Genomic DNA, 21,930 nt, shown 5'->3' on the forward strand with positions numbered 1-21,930 from the left:
TTTCTAGGTTGGAAGAGACTCAAGATCATCGAGTCCAACCTCTGACCTAACACTAACAGTCCCCACTAAACCATATCCCTAAGCTCTACATCTAAACGTCTTTTAAAGACTTCCAGGGAGGGTGACTCCACCACTTCCCTGGGCAGCCTGTTCCAATGTCTAACAACCCTTTCAGTAAAGAAGTTCTTCCTAAGATCCAACCTAAAACTCCCCTGGCGCAACTTAAGCCCATTCCCCCTCATCCTGTCACCAGGCACGTCTGCAAAGAGCCATGCAGAAAGGCAGCCTACAGCTTCTGCCCACAGCACTGTCACCAAAGGAGACCTTGATGGACCTAGGCTTGTAAGACACTTCTTCAGCATCCTTATCATTTTCTGCAGAATTAAAGGAGTGAAGCCAAGGCAAAATGATCTCTAAGATTTTCATTATAAGGGGCAATTGAATCAAAAAAGAGTAAGCTTTTTGCCCCAAATTTTGTAAAATTGTTGTACAAAATAATTAAAAAGGTATGGGATAACTTTATCAAAAATATCTGTCTAGGATATTCTTCCTTTGTATGGTTGTCAGTGGTAGAAGTGGCTCTTCAGTGGAGCTCAAAGCTTCTTCTTGTCTGTTTTTATTGAAATCCCCACTAGCTGGAGTATGTCATCCCCGTTGTGCAGAGTTACAGCAGGTATCTGTCGGAAAGTTGACAATTCCTTCTTTTCAGGGTGAGGGTGGCTTTGCACAGTGTGGGCACTGCAGAGCAATCTCTGCATGATGTCCGGTGCATTGACACAAAATGAAAATGGCACAATATTTTCTCAGTGTAGGAAACGGTTTCTTCTGGTTGCATGAAATCCTGGCTTACTGTATAAATACAACACAGCACATAAACATGATATACAGAAATCCATACGCATATGCTGTATAAGAAAAACATGGCACCAATAATCTCACTATGACTGCAAGGCTTTTGCAGAGCACTATTAATTCTGTCCTATTACTCCCCATTGGGTAGATTGAAAAAAGCATAATGTTCCTCAAGTTGCTTGCTTCTGAAAGCTTCTACATTTCAGGAGTTCTTCCAGCTCTTTTGAATCAAAGCATAGGTGGATCCTGCCCTAATTCACTGCTGACTCATGTCTCTTATGGTCCTGCTCTGTTGCACAGTTTCTTTGGAATTCTTCAATGTAAATGTATCACGATGATAAACCAGACATTTTAGAAGATATATTTTCTTGAGTCATAGCTAGCCTCTGTTTGAATTTTCTTTAGACTCAAGGAAAATTTTACTGTCCTAGCATACGAAGATCTTCAAAGAGTTTTTTTATTTTATTTTATTTTATTTTCACAGCACTGGTTTTCATAACAAAAATAATTCAATGCATGTACTGCGTTGTTTCTTCTGTGTTTTTTCTTTTAATTATTATTTCTTGAAAACAGACTTTTCATCTCAGGAAATCCTTTACTTCAAACTACTGTTTCTTCCTCTTATCTATCACTTCCTTAAAGAGCTGCCTAGAAAAAAAATGGCAAACAGCCGTCTTATAGAAAAATAGATCAAAAAATAGTTTGATGAGTTCTCCTTAATTAACACACACACACACACACACACACATGCACACACACATATATATAAAGGAGTATGGGGTGACATGTATGTGTAAATGTTGAATTACAATAGGCTTTAAACATTTCCAAAATCCTACTGACTTTCCAGCAGTTTTGAGAGATGTGCTTGCGCTGGGGCTTATGACATTTCCCTCCTTTTCTGACTATTCAAAAACGTGCAACTTTCTGTGCTCCTGACAAAGTCATCCTTCAGGCACCACCTAATTCATACAGCTCTTTACAGACCGTTTCAAGCTTGAACGCTTGTGTGCTTCTGTATGCACAGACGTCATAACACATTTTGATCCTTGTTTTAAGTTAAAGGATGAACAACATGCACTGATATTAAAGAACCAGTCTGGCTTGATTATTAAGCACAAGTCGGTACTAGGAGCACTCAAACAATCTTTCTTCTGCAGGTAAATGCATTGTAATGTCACAGGGCATTGAGAAGAATGCATTAATCTTCAGAAAAGAAAAAGCTACTGCAATGAAAAAAGCCCACAAGGAAATTACTCTTTGGGCTGTGCAGGGTTTGGATGCTACGTATGCCTGTGGTTGAGAGATTCGGCTGTGCAAAATGCTGTGGAAGAGAGCAGGTGATGAACTCAGCATCGCTCATAATGCAGGAGCCCTGGGTTAGAGGGCAGCACTTGCGGCTGCATGAGTAATGACCGTGGCATAAAAGGGGAGTTGTCAGAGGCAACCAGAGCCTGGGATTTCTTAACACTCCAGCCCTGCACAAGCCTTGTGTCGGTGCAGTTAGTTTCTGAGAGTGCATGCTTTAGTCTGGGAGGGAGAGTTTTCTGTATCTGGGGGCTGCTCTCAGAGGTCGAGGAGAGGTACCTGAGCTGAGTGCCGGTGCCAAGCGCTCTGCGTAGCCACTGAGCTGCACAGAGATTGGGGGCATTCAGCTCCATTGAGTATCCAGCTGTTTAAGCTCTGTTTAGGCTTTTAAATCCATCTGGGTTTGATTTTGGAATTGCTGAAATCCCCCAGCACTCAGAAGCTGAAGTATCATCATCTGGCGATGGAAAGATATGCAAATTACAGACTTTATGTCTGCAGTATTTTCTACCTGAGAAGCTTGGCCTGGGACTGTCTGACAATACGAGTTTCTTTACAGTAATGCACATTGATGGGACCTGCACAACATTGTGCGAGTGAGATCGATTTGCATTTACCTCAAGTGATTTTTCTTTTTCTGTACGTAAGTCTAGTAGGTATAGGCATTAATGCTATAGGATAAACTGACCCCGATGTACCTTACAGTGGTAGCAGGTAGAATCACGGTTTCACCATCATCCTTCTTGCCTGAAAGCAACTGATCACAGTCAACCAGAATATTACTGTTGCATTATACAAGTCAAAATAATATATTTACAGCACTGATAATTAAATTCACTGTACATAACTATTCTGCAGGCATATATGACCCTTGGAATATTTGTTCTTGCAATGAACACCCTACATTACCAGGATAATTGGGATTGCTTTTCTTTCTCCTGCAGGCATCTAGTGTAAAGACTAGGCTGAATATGCTCTGTTTTCACTCCTGATGCAGGCAGCAAAAGAAATAATATTTTCCTTGCCTCAAACCTGTTATGAAGTTGAACCTACTTGAGATTCACAGGTAAAAGGTGGTATTGAAGTAGGCAGATACTGTTTGTATATCTGTTTCAGGCAGATACTAAAGCTTGTGCCACAGCCTAGATAGGTAGTCAACAAAAAATAAGTGAGGTTGACTGTTGGTTATAAACTTCAGATCAAATCACACTTATTTTTACTGGGAGACCTGCTACGCAAAATAGCTTCAGGACCCGTTCCTTTTAAAGTTAATTTATGATCTTCTAAAATAAGAAAGAATATGGTATCTCTTATGGAGCCGGAGATTTTTCCTTTTTTTTTAATTCTTGGGAAAAGAAAAATTTCTGGAGTTGGTACTTACACCCTGCATTTAGACTATGAAGATATAATGTTGTTTTTTTTTCTTTCTTCAATTAATTCCTTACTTCTGTAGTTAACAAAATATACAGTCAAGTAGAAGGCAGATATAAGACAAAAATGGTTATGTACTTGGACCCTGTTGCACAAGAAAACAATAGCTAATTGTGCTGCTTGCAGTATATTGGAATTTATTATTATAATTGACACCAAATACTCTACTGGTCTTGATAAGATTGGTCGTATAGCAGCTGACAGATCCATTCAGTCAGGTAACCTGCTTGTGCCAGTGGCCAGTATTTTGTCTTTCAGAATCTTGCTATCTGCTAAGCTGCAAAACTTGAAATTATTTTGTTGTTGCAGAGGAGGAGAGAAATGATGTTTTTGTTAAAATGAATGTTAAAATGTTTTGTTAAAATGAATAGCTTCCCATATACCTGCTGTCTTCCTTCACACGCAATCCCGAAAAAAAAAAAAAAAAAAAAGGACTAAAAAGTTAAACTACATACCCTGTGAATGTCCTGTAGAGGGGTTTAAGTGTGGTATTTAGTGTTAATACCAAATAACCTGTAAAAACACAATCTAACACTTACTTTATTTGAATCATTTTGTTTCTTTTTTCCTTCCCACTGTTATCTTTGTGTTGATTCTCTATATTCTCTGTCTATATATAACAGAGCACAGCAGACTTTCAATTGCTGGGTGTTTACAGAATTGATAGAAAGTGACCAGGAACTGAAGCCATGCGGGTGATGCCTGTTGCTTCATCTGAGAACAGGATTTGTTTTTTTGAGCCTTTTTATTATGGCACATATGTTATTAGACCAAATCTGTTATCTAAGACACTCTGAACTTTCCTCTGTTCTACTTGTTTGGCTTTGTAATCCTAACACAAACTGGAAATGTTTCCAACAAAACCGTGCTGCTCTAAAGCTATGTCCGGCAGCGTGTAGAGGCCGTGGTGGCACCTGCTTGTTGCTTAACCCTGCCGGTGTTAAGAGGGTGTCATCAGCTGTGGCTAGGCACAAAGCTTAGCCTCAGTCTGGCAGAGGATTGCGGGAAGGGGGAAGATGCGCATCCAACTTCAGGCCCTGCCTCAGCTTTGACAAAGTAAAGGGAGTAGATCCGTCACCCTCTCTTGTTCAGGCCCTTAAGCTTCCTGTTAGAAATATCTGATTTTAGAAGACCTAATTAGAGCAATGGCCTAATCAGAGATGATGAGTTTTCCCAGTGCATCTTCCACTGCCCAGGAGTGCTTGACCTCCCCAGCAGCAAGCTGAGCTCAGTCCTGACTCCTGACTCCGGTGCCTTTGGTCAGGTCAGATGGGCAAGCAACAAAAATAGCCAAGCAGCTGCCGTCAGCCACGGGGAGTCTGAGCCGTCCCAGTCCCGGTTCCCTTACATGCAGAACACATCTCAATGCAGTGTCTCGTGCTCTCGCAGATTTCTCGCAGTTTGTTTCTGCAGTTAAAGCGAGGACACGGGCCAGTCAGCCTTACTTTGGGGTGTTTGGTCTGCGAATTGTTGCTGTGTGTGGAGCCGCGTTGGTTAGCCAGAAACCTTCTGCTTCTGGGTGTGTGGCTGTCTACAAATCCAGCAAGGCATAGCTGGATCATCATGCTCCTTCCTCAGCCCACTGACATTATGCAGCACTCTGCAGCAGTTAGGTCCTGCAGGACCTCTGCAGTGGCTTGTGCTTGTACTTGCTGTGCAGAAAGTTTTCCATCAGCCAGCCCCAGGCCAACAAGAGGAAGAAGGACCTCTGTGTAGTATTAATCTAAGACTTGGGAGATATCAGTCCATTTCTCTGCCCTGCAAGAGATTTCTCTGGTGGCCTTTAATAAATTGTTTATTTTCTCCCATCTTCTGTTCTGTCTATAAAACAGATATGGCATCGTCCTGCTGGCCCGTGGCTAGGAGAGTTAATGGGCTGTGTATACTGGAAGGGTGACGTGCTCTGTTCCCAGTTTTGATTTCACTTGTTTGGCAGGTGCCACCCCAGTCACCAGGCTGTTTCCATGCAGTGCAGGAGGCTGGGTTGTGTCTCCTGAGGTAACCAGCAGGGAGGCAGAGCAGCCTTGCCAGAGCACCCCCAGCTCATCAGGGCTGAGCTGGATGTTTCAGAGCAGCCGGGTCACATCTGTGCTGTGTGACCGGTTGCCAAACTGCTGCATGGAGCTGGCAGGAGAGGAGATGTGCTGTTTCCTTGCCCTGATGCCCACTGGGGTTGTAAACACGGTTAAAGTGCTGGACACAGCAGTAACAGGGAAGGTCTGTCTCTGAGAGCGTGAAAACCAGGAACAGCAACAAAGCCAACAGCAACAATGAGTTTGGGAGTGCCTTAGCAAAGAACTGCGTGTTTCCTCATCACCAGCTTCGCTTTGCTTTCGGTAGCTTTGTCCTTGAACAGTTTTTGAATGCGAGGAAGCCTCTCGGAGAGCAGCATTGTTGTACTCAGGCATGTAAATGCCTTGGAAATGCTCAGGCAATTGAGTGACTCACTGCTTTAGCACCAGTGCCGGGGATCATTTGGCAAGATGTGGCTTAAATAGCAAATACATTCGTGTACAAGGGCCAAGTGTTTTCGGAGAGCGGAGGCTTGGCCTAACCTGGTGTTAGGACGTGGTGAAGAGCAGGGCCATGCTTCTCCCTGCCCCCAGTGTATGGGCTAAGGTATTCTCACAGTCAGCCAAATCATCTCATCTGCCCGGTGACTGCTTCTTCAAAGCTCTGATGTGCTAGATGTGTCCAGTGAATGATGGATTCAAGAAGATAATGAAATGTAACACAATGTGCCAAATAGCTATTAAGGTGAAAAACTCCCTGCTTTCCCTCTCAGGCATCCTGCTCCCTCGAGCTGGGCAAAGATGAGCTTTGTGTGCCGATGAGTTAAAATATCTCCTGTGAAGTAACTTGGCTCAGCTATCACTGCAGCACCCTGTGCCTCTGCTAAACCCTTCTGGGTCTGCATGCTGTAGCAGCAGCAGGCGACCAGCTGCTCATGGCCAGCTCTGCAGCCCTCCCTGGCCAACCTGAGGCTCTTCCCAGTGAGCAGCTCTAATACCAAAGTAAGAAGGATCTTCTTTTAACCATCTCTGCACCTAGACAAAGCTGGGAGGTTGAATGCAGGTGATGTAGAAGTTAAAAGTTTAAATAAAAAAAAAAAAAAAAGAGAGAAAAAAAGTCAAATGATGCTGCTGTAACTCGTATTTTCAGCAAACTCAGTTCCAGCATGTGCTGAGGGCATCTGGTTTGCAGAATGGGTGATAATACTTAGCTGTGCTACACATAAATGCTGAAAAACATGTATGACACTAAGTAACAGCTTTTCAACTTGCAATGGTCCATGGATGATGTTTCTGAAGAGCAGTAATTTGAATTTCAGCTGTTTTAACCAAAATTAATGTTGTAGAAATAATCCTCTCTATTAATAAACCAGATGTTCTATTTCCTAAGAAGTCGTATGTGAAATGGCAAGGGCTAAGTAAAAGGAATACGATTAGTATAAAAGGCAAAATCTGTTTAAAATGTTGGACTTGACAAATTTCCCTGTTCAGAGAAATGTCTAAGAGAAGCTGAGGTGGCCTTTTGCTAACTTGGTTAGAAAAATTGTTTTGGGGGAGAAGATTGATTTGGACGGACAGTTGAGAAGTCTCCCGGGCAGTGCATCTTCAAAGGGTGTTTCTGCGTAGTCCAGCATCCCAAGCAACACCCACCTTATTCCTTGGAGCTGCTGCTGAGGTTCCTGGGTCTGTCTGCAAGCGAATGCCTTCGTGCAGCTGGGCTCACGTCCCGTCGGTCTGCAGCGAGGCACCGCTCTGCACACCTTGCGCCGCTCCGCGCGTCACTCCCACCCAAGCAGCAGGCCCCCGTGACACGTCTCCCATTCCTCCCAGCACCCATGTTCAGCCTGCGCAGCACATCTCTGACAGATCTTCCCAAGGGCCTTCTGAAAGTTGAGAGGTCAACTGTACAGGATTCTTATTTATTTGTTTTAAGAAAACTCCTTTAAAAAGTTTAGCGTTTGGCACTGCGTTAGAGGACAATGGATTCAGGAGATATTGGCGATATCCAGCATTTCCCACTGTCTGTCCATGAGAGAAGGGCTCTGTGGGTCCAGCTGTGTGGTGAGGAGAGATTTTTGTCCTCTGCCCTTTGTCCCCTGTTCTGCTGCTGAGCTTCGGGGAGCGAAAAGAAGGGAGGGCAATGAGTAAGTATGGTAACTATTCACCTCTTCTGATGCAACAAGCAGCCAGGAGGGAGCAAAGGCAGTTCATCTGCTGTTCTCACCCGCTTTCCAGAGGCAATGAGACACCCAAGAGTCTGAGACACCCACTGCGCTGTGGTGAGGATGTCCTGCCTGCCCCATGTGCCACCATGCCAGGAGCTCTGCTCTGAGCACAGGCACAGCCACCCAGGCAAGGCACGCAGTGGGGCTGCTCATTTACCACCCGCTGAGGTGGGGCACAGCTCTCCCATGCAGACAAGGCATCAGGCACATCGAGAGATGCTCCAGTACTGGCGTCCTGCCTGGGGACTCTTGTCCTAGGGCTGACATGAGATCCAAGTTACAAGTGAGTGGTTTTTGGAGTTCAGGGGGATTAAACGGTCCTTGCCGGCAATGCCATGCGCTCTTTGACAGCGTTTTCCAGAGCCTTCTGTCGCTGAAGAGCAAAAGCTGGATCCTGGCAGTTGCCTGGTGCTTCCATCTACTGCAGCCAAACGGGCGATGTGGGCTGGATGCCTCGGCAGCACAATGCGAATAATGGAAATCATTGCTGATTTACTGAGCAGCAGTGCCTCGGAGCCAAATGGTTTCCATCTGAATATGAAGCAAATTTGCCCGTGCGCTGCGTAACAAATGCCGATCTCTTTGCCCGTTCTGTGCCTTTGTAGTCAAACGTTTGCTAGAAAGTCCAGTAGGAGATAAAAATTGGGAACGGAGGGGCAGGAAGCCACAACTTTTAGAAGTGAGTTTCTGTAGATTTAGCATAGATGAGGAGCTCGAAGTTTTGGAAAATGAATAAATCAGGAAGAATGTAAACCTGCTCTGCACAGACTCGCCCAGGCTTCAGCAGGGATTGATGTGGAGTGCCCACACCAGGAGTCGTGAGGGTTATGTTATTTCTTGTTGAGAGAAAGTGTTTGCTCCTCTGGCATTTTGAAAACCTGCTCAAAACCCAGAAGCGCTGTAGCCTCTTTGTATGACGCTGGTGCCAAAACCTCTGCAGCTAAGCCCCTGTGCCATCGGTAGCGTGGAGCCAGATGAAGTCTTTTTAAGGACTTTAATTTGCAACCTGATCTAAATCTGTGCCACGGGCAGATTGGCGATGAAGACACGTGGTGGGAGGTCTCAGGGGCATTTGAGAGGACCGTGGGGGTGGGGGAGCAGATGCACCCTTGCCAAGCCTGTGAGTCCTCTAAAATCTGGTAGTCCTTTCCAGCCCCCCACCCCCCCACCCCATGATGGCTCACATCCACCTGCTTGGAGCTGTGCTTTCGGTGTGGCTGCTCATGGAGGAGTCGAGGATTTTCTAAAGGGCATGCAGAAGTTAGGTGACAAATCCTAATTTATGGTTTAATGATGCAATTGATGGAGAAACAGGGCTATTTTGCAGTACGGGACATGGTCCTAAAAGCAGTCCATTTGATGAGGACGTCGTTGTGCAAAAAACTACGGGCGCTTTCCCTTGATGTGGAACGCTGAAGCTGTTGCCAAAATCCTGCTTTCTGTCTCTGGTGCTAGTTGTAAAATGACAACTCACTCTGTGTTTAGTTGAAAACAACATCAGGAAGAGGTTCTTCAGTGTTGTTTGCTGTTAGTGCAAGCACTTTGATTTTCCCTAGGCTCTCTGTTAAATTCTTCGACTGTGTCATTGCTCGATATGCATGCCCAGATTGGTTATTCAGGTTCAGACTGGTAAACTGGGCTATACCTACTGTTGCCATTGCTTGAACTTAGATCTATTCTAACATGAGTTTGCATAATACTGTCTTTTTTGTTGCTAATTAGAGTACTCCATTAAGTGACAATTCCCAGTGTATTGAAACGCTCTCCTTAAGCAGTCTGGTATTATTTCTATACGCACTTAACTGCTGAAGTGCCTGCTGCAGCCGTCAGTTGCTAAGGAAATAGTTTCCTTTTCTGGGTGTATATATTTCATGTCTCAGCTTACGCCTGTGGTAAGATCATCCATCTTCTCACCTGAACATGTTTAAGTGAGTTTTGGGACCAGTAACTCTAGCAGGCTGGATGTCTTACAAAGGCATAAGAAAGAGCAGAAAGGAGAGGAGAGCTCTCATGGAGGCAGGAAGAGAGTGAATTTTGGTTTTGTTTGCTTAACTCTGAACAGTTAAACAAATTTGTATACTAGTCAAGTACAGTAATTGTTGTAACAGAAGACATTTACAGCACCTATTGAAGCGTCCACTTATAGGTTACACTTTACAGTGGGAAATGTTCCCAACTCTGTCTCAAGGGCATAAGGCCCGGGTTGTGTACCCCAAGTTGCACGAGGTGTGTGGCAAACCTTTATCTCCTCTCCCTGAGTACAGGAACACAACGTGACGGCTCCAAAGCAGAAGGTCACTGCACCTGCTAGAGCAGCACCAAACCCACCGGGCTTCCAGAAGCTTCTCCAAGTTCTCCGTGTCTGCAGTTCTTCCAGTTTGGGGGAAAGAGAGAGTAGAGCCTGCAGCTTCCAGCCTTTACTTCTGGCCAGGGTGGCGGTGCCTTATATCCCTACACTTGGGATGAGAATCAGTTTCTGTGAAATAAGAGGCCAGAAAATGAGTAGTGTAAAACACAGTATGACAGCCTCCTTGAAAATACCTTCATGTTTTAAAGATAATAAACTTCTGCTATGTAAATATGAACCATAAATGCATATGGACAACTAAAAGCCTGTGGCAGTGTCAGCGGGGTTGTGAAGCTGAGATTACAAGGCTTCACTTCCCTCCTTACCTGAGGTACAGCTTTGGTGGTAGCCTCTCCTGCATATTGGTACAACTCTGAAACTCAAAATACACCACGTTTCAGCGAGGCTTGGAAGTTAATTACAGCCCCAGTTTTACCAGTGGAAGAGAGACAGCTTGATCAATATAAAGCTGCAGCAAGGGCAAGATCTGTGTCACATCTCCTTCTTCCCTCATCTCGGAACAGTGGAACAAGGAGGAACTGTGTTTCAGTGTCCCTTAGGAGGAAGCAAGGAGATGTCACCGCAGGTGTTTAAGTTTAGCCCAATGTGACATTAAAGAGACAGAGATGGCAAAGCACGATAGTTAAATGATCAATATCTTATTGATCACTCAGAAGCACGTAACCACGTCAAGGTAGAGTCTGTACTCTACCTCACCTAAGCTACAGCTGAACTCTTCAAATCTGCCCCTCAAACAAAAACTAAATGTTTTGCATTGCCTCAGTAAAGTGGAAAAATGTGGGGAGAGGTGAAAGCTTAAATGAAATATTGCCTGTAAGATGAGATGAGACAGCTTAGTTTGGGGAAATGAAGGCTTAGAGCTGCAAAGCAGAACGAAGAGGTTATCGGATGAAACTGGGATAACTTTCAGGCTCAGGAAGTTCATTTTGTTGTTGATCAGAGAAGACGAGGAGAAAAGTAAAATTGCTATCACGGGGTTCTGGGAGGAGGTGTTGCAGCCTCTCCAGCAGGGACTTTCCATTCTGAAGCAATGTTGGAGGCATTTGCTAGAGCAGAAACCAGAGTGTGGGGACAACACTTCTCTGGTGAGGCCTGTATCTCCAGGCAGGAGCACCACTTCTGCCATCTCCTGCTCCCTCTTGCCCTCGGCATACTTGGCTGTCCCTAAAAGCAGAGCAGCTCCAGCAGCAGAGCATGGGAGTGACACATCCATGCCCATTACTACCCACGATATGACACTGACAGGGAAGATGGGGGACCTTAGTTCAAATCCCTGCTTTTAAAGGCAGGAGGATTTCCTTCAGCCATTGCTTTTAGATTCATTTCACTCATTTGGAAATGTATTTTGTGCAAAGTACAGAGACTGACTCTGCAGCCCTGAAGACAGGGTGCTCTGTTGTGCATCCAAAGTGAAATGGCAGGGGAGACCAAGAGCAGCTTTCCCAGAGTAACTTACCTCAGCCATTGCTGCCTGTGCCTTGCTGCAGAGAATGGACTCCTCTTGTCACAGTGCAGAGCTCAGGGAGGGGAGGAAGGCAAGGAGAGCTTCCCTCCTTGCATTTCTGGGTGCCTCTGAAGCTAACTAATTTCTGTGCTAGCTGAGCAGCCCTTACGTGGTGACTGGAGCACGCTCCTGAAAGGAAAGAGTGTTCAGATCCTTTTGGCAGAGGGGAAAAGTGACTTTGTTCTCTGCTGTCTGTGAGTGCTCTCAACTACACAGATAACGGGAAACAACACCATGACTGTGTAGTCCAAGAGTCTGATACAGGCATAATTTTTCTGAACAGAATCTTTTAACAAAAGTAGTTGCAAGCACAGTCTGAATGTGTGATGACTGAGGTGGCATTTGGGAATGAATAAACTATTCTGAATATATATTATCTGCTTATATCTGTATGCAAGGAGAGGTGTGATATAAGCAAAGGGTGGGCCAAATGCAGATTTTAGGCTTTCTTTTGATGGTGCCAGGGATTTCTGAGTTTGCAGTTGCTACTGCTACTGTAGAGGTTTGCAATATTTGGATTTTATTTTGTCATTTTTTGAACTCACTTGATGAGAAATATTTTTTAAAACTGTTTCAGTCTGCTTGCTGGGAAACAATATGCTTGTGTTATTGTGTTTACCTCTTCTAGAGCAACCGTTTTCTTTAGGAGAAATCCAAAAATATTCAAGTTAGTTGTGTGTAAAAACCTGAGTCTTTTGACAAATGATATTCAGGATCTCTTCCCTGTAACTTTTAAGGGTGAACCTTTACCAGCCATAGCAGAAAGGGACACCTAGCACAATTAGCATTTCAAGGTGCTCATAGATTGTTGTGTGGCTGACATCAGTTATTTTGTAATATGAGTTGGGTCTGTGATGTCTCCCCATGAAAAGGGCCGTTTTGTCACATTGAATAATGGCATTTTGCTCTGTGTGTGTGTATGAACTGAAAGAATAATACAACCTTAAGCATCACTACTGTATAAATAATAAACAAAAGGAATGGAGTTGGTCATATTTGAAGGATTGAGGAATTGTAAAACATTCAGAGATGTGTGAATGAAGCACACTGATATGATGGGAAGCATCTACCTCTATCAGCATTTGAGTTTGTATTTGCCATGGGACCTAAGCGTCTGCTCTTACAGAATGAAAATACATGAAACAAAAGCAAGTACAGCTCTAAAGGATTCTCCGTGAAGTTATTTGGAGGGATCTGTCAGTTCTTGGTGATTTTAATTAGCTCATCTGTGCATTTTCTGGATGGGAGACAGGTACCGGGTTTGACAGTTGACAAGGAAGATAGGGCCGTCACTTCTCTCCAGATGGACCGGATGGCAGCAGACTGTCAGAGACCTGTTCCCAGGATCTGCTGGCGAAGAGGAGCTCCTGGTAATGAGAAGATCTGAGACAACTTGCCACAGTCAACTGTTTTCTTTCTTTCGAGGTTTTAAGCTCCTGGCTGTTAGTTAGGGCTGAAGAGCTTTGACAGCTGCTTTGGGAAATAGCGAGCAATGTACTTTTTATTGCTGATTCTCATTCGGTTATTAACAGTTTGCTTCCTTCTTGCGTAACGTTATCCAAACAGTGCTCTTTAACAGGGAGGGGACAGACCGGCTGAGTGGGACTGAGCTCTTGGATGTGCACGGCTGTGCTGCCACGCTGGGCTAGCTAGTCTGGAGAAGGATTAATTCTCTTATTAAGCAGAGCTGCAGGTTAGTTTGTTTATCTTCAGTATTCTGGCTGAGGCAATTTATGCAATGAACTTTCAGCTGAGCTTAATGTAATTCTCAGTTTATAATTTCAAGAGCTGCACAAGCCTTGTACATCAGGGACTTTGAGCATTGTGTTTGTGTGGATTGGTTTATGAGTGGGCATTCAAAAGTAGCTGAATGATTCGAAAGCTCTTGGGACTGATGTTGCCTGATTGATTTGAATACATCTGAAAACACATTTGATACCCTCTTGGAAAGTAAAATACCTGTCAATCACTTTAAGTCTAATGACAGAATGCAGACAAATGAAAGCAGGAAAAAAAAAAAGCATGAAAGACAGACACTGGCTAAGAGAAAATTATCTTATTGGGAAGCTGGTGTCTAAAATGTAACACTGAAACTGCAAAATTTAACCATTATCTGCACACATAATTGTTTTCCTCAGCTCTACAACCTCTGCATCCATTTCAGATTTCAAGTGGAGTTGTCTCTGTGTTAGAGGGGGAAAAATCCCAAATCCTTGACTCACACACATTGCCTGATTTTTTTCAGAAAACACTTGACAAATAGCAGCAAGCCACGGGAGGTTTGGGGAAACAGCCTCTGACTCCTGAGAAGGCATGCTGTACTCTTTAGATGTTGGATTATGTGACATTTTGTATAGCTGTAATTTAGGTGACAGAGAGGTAAGTTCCTGCTGTGCCTTGGGCTCTCCTTAAAGCAATTCTTGAGGCAGACTTGTCTGCCCAAGAATGAGGGTAGTGTCTTGGTCTAGAAGAAGAAATGAGTCTTCCTGAGCTGTTTGTGTGTCTGGGGTATGTACACCAGCACCACATGTGCTAAAAAGGCAAAAATATGTATATATCTATAAATAAATAAATAAAACAACCATGAAAACAGTAATTTCTAAGTATTGCTGCTGGAAACTACTGACAGTTGTTAGGCAGGAAGCATGAACATTATTTTTTCCTCATTAACAAACCAGAAGTTTCTGCAGAGCACTTCAAATGTTGGCAGATGTATCAGTCCTCAACTGGTGTAACATTCCCCACTCAGATCTAGCCCAAGTTCCCCAAAGCCCTTGCCCACACGTTCAGTATTTGCTTGTAACAGGTACTTTTCCTCTCACAAATAATGAAGATCTAGTAGATCTTTAGCAATATATATTTTGGTGCATTTCTGTATTATTCTTTACTTTTTTTTCTTTTTTTCCATAATTTAGTGAACAAGGTTGCTAAATGTGCTGTAATTGTGAATTTTTGGATATCCAATCTATTGACCAATGGCAGAGGTGTGTCTTTTCATTTCCATTGTGTAGTTCTCGATGTTTACAATTGACAATGCCTTAGATCCTACTTTGGGGAAAAGGCATCTCTTGAAGGCTCAAAACTTGTTAGTGTAGGCTTGTAGATAAGGTTATAACCATATTTAAACTGTTATTTCCACTGATTGCTCTGGACACATAATTCCGCCTTATTTTCAGTAGTACTTTTGTAAAATCTTTTTCCTTTTCTCTCACGCTAGCATAGCCTGTAAACATGAATTAGAATGAGGAGTTTGACAGAAAGGAGCGGAGCCTTGAGTTGTGCAGAACTTTAAATAAATAATAGTGACATGATTAAACGCTAATATTCAAATCAGTATTTCTAGAATTTGTAACTAGGCTACAAAATATGCTGTCACAGGGAAGAGCTTCAGTGCAGTTGAAGCTGCTGGTGCTCATGACAGTAGCAGTTAGCCCAGATGTCGTACTGTATAGACTAAAAACCTTGTTACCTCTATTCAGCTGTATAGCATGAGTGCTCGTTAAATTATGAATTAGTGTTTCTTACAAACACTTGCATACTGATGCTCTAGCTGTGCCCAGAAGTCTGATTTTTGAAGAGTAAGCAGGTAGTGCTCTGCCTGAAGGGCAGGGCTGAGTCCCCACAGAACAAAGCCCTCCTGGAGATGGAGGGGGCCGTGCAGCCACGGCTCCTGGGCTGCCCCAGGGACAGCGGAGGTTTCCTGGGCCCAGCACCCTGATAACAGCACTCCTCTACAGCCCCACCACCACGACCTTCCAAGCCTTGGTCTGCTCTGAGTTTTCAGAAGTAGGCATGTTTGGGAGAGCCCTGGGAGGAGTATGAGGTTAACTGGAGAGGAACCTGTGCCTCTTCAGAAGCAAAACCCAAATCTTGCTGTTGCAGCCAGTAAACCTGGGGAGGACCTACTGACATCTGCCACGTTACTGCAGATGTGCGTTTTTGCATGGCCCTAAGTCCCACATACAAATCATCTGCTGAAACCCAGGGTCAAAGCCAGACAACACACAAACTGGGTAATTTGCACCAGCCTTTGAACAGGTATCTCTATTTTGTGGCTTGTGCCTTGAAGCTTGAAGTGCGTAATGGAATCTGTTCTCTCGCCTGTCATAAATGTGACCCGTGTACTCATACACCTTCTCACACAAATTCCCTTTATGCCCTAGAGGTGCAACTGAGACTAGTGCTTAACCCAGGAATCATCTAGATAATGGCAGTGAAATCCATTGCAGATTTTGGTGGGAAGCTTTATGAGCCTGCCCTTTCGATCCTATATTACGTGAGAGGTTAATTCATTCCTTTCTAAAGACCGAATTTGTAATTGTAAAAGACAAAGTCTCGTTCCTCCACCATTTTCCCTGTGACCTGCTAATGTGCTGCTATAAGGATTTTTCACCATCACACACTATGTTGATCGCATGCAGCTTTAGTTTCTTCAACGTCAGTGTCAAAAGCATTTTTGCCAAGCCTGTCTCTATCATTTTTTCTCATAGTTTCTTTTTTTTTTTTTTAAAAAAAAAAAAAGGAAAAAGATTGGATCCAATTTTCATTGGACTAACATCAGCCTGAAGATATTTTCATCAGTTCCTGGCAGATGCTAGATGGGCTGCGTAGTAATAAATGCCTTCTTCATAATTGTTTTCCTCACACTTAAGTCTCTTTTCTGTGAGCACCGTATGAAGTAATTTTAAGCTTTTAATTGTTTATGATATCTGGCGCTTCCAGACTCTGTGAATGTTTCTGTATCCATGAAAGAGAATTATTAAGCACCAGAGGAAAATGCTGCGATGCTACTTGCTGTTAACGCTGAGGATAACCTGCCAAATCTTGCAGTATTTGTGCATGCTGTAGAGGTGGAAAGAAGGGAAGCTTGCAGAGCTAATAATAGCAGCAGCTTTGTGGCTGGGAGCCTCATAATTGTAACTCCGTGATGACAGTCTGATTCGAAACGTGTTGAAATCCATATCTCTACCTATTCCCGTGGGTCTTGGATCAGTTCTTACAAATCAAAGTTGCAAAGAAATGCGGGTATTTTTGTGGAAGACTGAACAATCCTTTCCACTTCAGATGCAAGCAGGTCTTTTTTAGCCTCTGACAGGATAAGGTTTGTAATATATTCATAATGTGTTTTAAATGAAGCTCCCCCTGATCTTCAAGACTGTCTCATGCAGTGCTGGCACAGTGCTTGCATTTACAATCAGATAACAACAAGACCAGAATACAGCTGCTAACATGTTACTTCTGCCTCACCCTTCTGTTTTTTACCTTCCAGGGACCATGCATACGTTCAGGGCAGAGTGTTAAAGAAAATGAATTGCTGTTGTGCTGCTGACAGCATCGCTGTGGTGCATTTTGCAGCCTTCCAGCCGCTCAGAGATGGCGAAGCCCCCCAGTAAGCTGTTCATTACAGCAGCAGCTGGAGACAGTGGACTTCTTAATTTCCCATGTGCACCAAGAGGCCTTCCCTTTTGTACCAAATTAGCACGCCAGTTTTGGTCATTTCATTCAAACCTGAGGAAGTTACAAAGCTGTGTCAGATCCACATAGTACCACAAACTAATGGCTTTGTTAGTCCTGCCTCTCCCTATATGCAAGTGAAGGGTGCAATCAGAGCAAACATTTGTCTGTAATATGTGAACAGCCTGCTCAAATGTTTAAGGTTCAGATCTTTGAGCCTTTATTATATTTTCTTCTCATGTTTTTCCCTCTGGCACTTCCTCTATCACCTTCACTGAAAATGTTTCCTCGGTACTGAGGCAGCAGTTCCAGATTTGACCTATATAATCATTTAGGGTTGCCTAGGGATAACTAAGGAAGCAATAAGAACAATGCTTTTCTTTGTGACAATTCCTGCAAATAACGTCCTGCAGCTTCCAACTATTTTTAACTGAGGAGATTTCCTGAGCAGGTTACCACTTTTGTCTGTTTGGTAGCCCTCAATGTCTTTCTCTAGCAAGTAGCTGCTTGCTCTCCTACTGAATCCATGCAGCCTTTTTGCATTCAGAATATCTTTCTTAGCTTTTTTTCATGTTTACTGCATTCAGGTGAAGAACCATGAACTTTTTTTTTTTTTTTATGTTACTCCAGTCATTCATTGCTCTTGCTTTCATATGTTTTCGTATCACCCTGTATATAATCGATCCTTGCCTACTCATCTTTGTGTTGTGTCTGATTTTATACACCCCCGTCCTATTATTCACCTCACAACCCCAGTCTTTGTGTAAAGGGAGGAGGCACTTAAGCTACCGTACCTATATTTGAGTCTGCTCTGATGAGACGACACTGTTGTCTGTTGTGCATGTCAGGCTTTTATCGTGTTGCAATGGCCAACTTGGGATAGGTTCTCAGAAGTGTCTTCATTAAACAAAGTGAGCAGCCCTGTGCCCATTCCCATTTTGTTACGGCCCAGGAGAAACAACTTGGAGCCATACTGGATAGCGCTAGAGAAGCATCAGGACAGTGCAAATAGTGAGATTGGAAGAGGAATGGATAGCAGTGAACCAGCAGAGGGAAACAGCTGAAAGATTCGTTGTAGGATTAGTTATTTTACTTGCCTTTTTAAAGGGACCCTCGTATTTCAATAAATCAACTACATATTCTAGCTCTGAGCAAGAGTGAGAATTTAAGCACTGACTATGAAAGATATTGGAAGGTAGGGAAGAATTCAAATGTCTTTGAAGAGTTAAAATTGGAAGGCTTAGAGTTAAATTGAAAATTCTAAACATTGGGACTTTGACTGTTTAATATCAGTAAAACATCATTGTCTAAACCCTTCACAGTAGTACCTGATTAGCTCTACTACTTCGGAAGAGATTTTTGAACATAAGACTCTATAATCAGTTTCTAAAAGCGAATGTTTAACAGTGTTAGGGAGAAAGGAACAGAAGTGTCGCTGATGTCAGACAAACTCAGTATTGAAGCAAAAATTGCAGGCATCTTTTATCAAGATGTGGTGATGGATTCTCTACTGCCATCAAATGGAGTATTTTTCTAAATGATGTAATCTCGTTGCTATGAGGCGGCCTTCAGGGAATGCCCCTCCAGAGCAATCCTGTGACCTGCCTTACACTGGAAGTCACATTGCAGCCTGTTCCTCTGGTCCCATTGTAAAGAAATTACGGAAGTCATAGCAATGAAAAATGCCCATGATGAATTATTGAAATGATGCTTGTGTTTCAGTGCTGAGCCCAGGAAAATCCAAGTAATAGTTGATGGGCACTCCGCATTTGATAACCAAATAAGTAGTTTGAGTGTTCATTTATGTCCACCTGATTTTTTGAATACTTTGGGGATAAATCTTGACCTTAATCTCTAAAGGCATTGATTCTACAAATGCAGCTTGAAAACTTGTTGCATGTTAAAAGAGGATGGAACCTGTCCCCAGATTTTCTGAAGACTGTGGCATCTTCACAACTGCTTAATACTGAGGAAAGGAAAACTTTCTGGGTGTAATTCTGTCTTTCTTCCTTGGACACTGCTCATGCACAGGCAGGAATGTGGCAGCAGGGTTTATGCTGTCATAGGTCAATGGGACATATGCGTGCATTACTTCTCTGAGTGAATTGTCCACAAATAAAATTGTTACTGAGTCATCATAACTGCATACCTCAGTCAAATGTTTATGAGGTGACTGCAGTAATCTGTGCCGAACAGAGCTATTTTTCAATTTTATTTTATTTTATTTTATTTTATTTTGCAATTCTAGGCTAATACTCCCACAGTACCCAAGTACTCATGTTTCTGGCTTGTGAGTCTTTCCTGTGGAGCTACAAGATGCAGCACCTGTTTAATAAAGATGGAGTTATGACACCAGACTTGAGAATGGATGTGTGATGCGTGCATTTTTATGCCTGGTGTTTATATTTCTTGCTACTTCATTGCAGTTCAGGTTCTTCATACATATTTAGGTCTTCACATACTTTTAAAATGTTCCCACTAGTTTTTTTTCTGTGTGCATAGCTCCTGCACTATCCCTTCTCAGAAAAAAATGAATGCTTTGAGAGAGTGATAAAGAGAAATTGAACTAAAAAACTGTCTGAGGAGCCTTGCCACATTTTGGGATTTAACTTCGATTAAAATTTATATTTGTAGCCCTAACAAATTCCACATGAAAACTGATGTGTAGGTCTGGACTTCTCTTCCTTATAACAAATAAAAACTATTTTCACTTCCTTTGTACTCTGACTGCTTGTGGGGGCAGGTATACATATCTCAGCATAACCACCACGTTTTCTGAATGCCTTTTATTCTGGCTGTTTTACCTTTTTTTTTTCCTCAACAATTGTAAGAAAGCAGTCCATTTAAAGCAGTTATGGGTATTTTTATGTGTAAGGACTTGCATTTAATGTCAAGAAAGACAGCAACAACAAAAATCCAAAATGCAGTTATGCAGTCTTTTCAGTTCCTGCTGAGCTTTGCATAGTTATAAAACTTCTGCTTAATCCATAACTATGGATTTCTCTTAAGAAAATGTGGCACTGGGGAGCTTGCCAAAAACGAGACCAGTGGCAGCTTTTCCTGGGCTTCCCAAAGATGAGTTGCACTCTGACAGGTATTTATCCAGTGTCTTACGAGGTCGGTAAGAGAAACCAACCCAAGAGTTGGAGGCTGCGTGCCCTGGAAAATGCACGTAGATTCGATTTGCGCTGCATGAGCGCAGCTTGTCACATAGATGTATGTGTTGGACAGGATGGGAGACCTGAGGGCTGCATTTTTGCGTCCATGCAGGTGACTGCTGCTGTGGTGTATTTGCTTTGTTGCTGGTATAAGCCCTCATACACAAAATGGAAATGAGGGATCTCCTCGGCATGGTAGCAGTACCCATGACAAAGGCAGTATCTTCTGTAACTGCTCCCTCCACCTCTGCTCATGCTTCTGTTGTGATCTGATCCCCTGAAGGTAATGATGTGGGTACGGTCAGGGCCCCGAGGCTAAGCTTCACACAGGGAGAAAGCTGGTGGCAGCTGCTGCATGGCCAGGTGTGCTCAGCACCGCCAGATCTCATCCAGGCAGCACAGTGGAAAGCTGTGGGACCCGTGGGGGTGATGGGCACTGCCAGCAGCATGTCGCCCAGCGCTCGCCTCTTTGTGTTTGCTCGTGAGTTGGCTTCTCTTGTCCTGCAGCATGGAGCCTGTGCTACTGGCTGCATGAGGTGGTTCCTCATGCAGCCAGTAGCACAGGCTCCTACCTGCCTTGGTTCGCTGGGGCTTTGTGCCCTCAGCGCCAGCCTCAGCCTGCTGCAGGAATGACCCCGAGCCCCTGCCTGGCACGGCTGGGCTCGAGCCTAGCACTGGGCTGACACCCTTCCTTCAATTAAAGCAGGGGACTGCCAGTGTGCAAAGCCATTAGCCTGGAGCACTGTATTGATTCTTCCTGCCCTGTGAGTAAGTGCTACATGTATTCCTTCGCTTCTAAGGATTATGCTTCTTTGTCCGCTTTGTACTGAGCCTACTGCAGACCGAGTTTCCTGGGGAAAAAAATAGTACTGTCAAGTACTCAGTTTTCTTATTCTTATCTAACATTTAGATTCCTAATTGCGGCTTGAAAATAAAATATCCTTCATGCTAATTTTATTCTTTTGCATTTGGGAAACGCTGCCAAGTCTGACAACTTCTTCTTTCCAAATAGGCAGCGTTAAGATATTGTTTTCTCGTTGCTTCACAATGACAGAACTGTCAAAAAGCATTGAAGTCGAGAGAAACACGCATTTTATGTGTGCCAGTGAAGCAGTGCTTATGATGTTTATTTTAATTCAAATCTCTCTGCAGCAGAGGGATGGGTTTATTTACACATTTGCTAATAATGATTTGAACCTGAAAGCTATTTCTGCACTGGAGTATAAGGATTCAGAGCAGGTTTTCCCAAAGGCAACTGAAGAGATCAGGTGGCACAGTGCTGGGGGATACAGCAGTCATGCTCTGTACTGAGACCCTCGGCTATGGGGATCTGCCATTTTCAAACCAAACTGCTTGCTGGGTCACCTTTGATACCCCACAGGAGTGTGTTTTTTTTTTTTTTTTCCTTGAAAAATACCAATAATAATGTAAAACACATGGAGTTTTTTAAGAGAATGTGTTGCCATCAAGTTCAGGGAAGAAACACTCCCTTGAGGTTTTCATTGGTACCAAAGACATTTAGGCTGCTCCCACAGGGACTGCTTAGCTTACAGGCTGAGGTAGGTATAATTAAGAAAGTAAACTGAAAATTAATGTTTCCTTGTGCAAAAAAGTCCAC

At 43.4% G+C, this 21,930-nt stretch overlaps 1 protein-coding gene across 1 annotated transcript in view; it reads left to right on the forward strand.

Annotated features, from left to right (window-relative positions):
• KCNH1 (potassium voltage-gated channel subfamily H member 1) overlaps positions 1–21,930 on the forward strand; it is a 186,549-nt gene that overhangs the window by 157,217 nt on the left and 7,402 nt on the right. The window lies entirely within an intron of this gene.

This window comes from Anas acuta, chromosome 3 (assembly GCF_963932015.1).
Source record: "Anas acuta chromosome 3, bAnaAcu1.1, whole genome shotgun sequence".
Taxonomy (NCBI): Eukaryota; Metazoa; Chordata; class Aves; order Anseriformes; family Anatidae; genus Anas; species Anas acuta.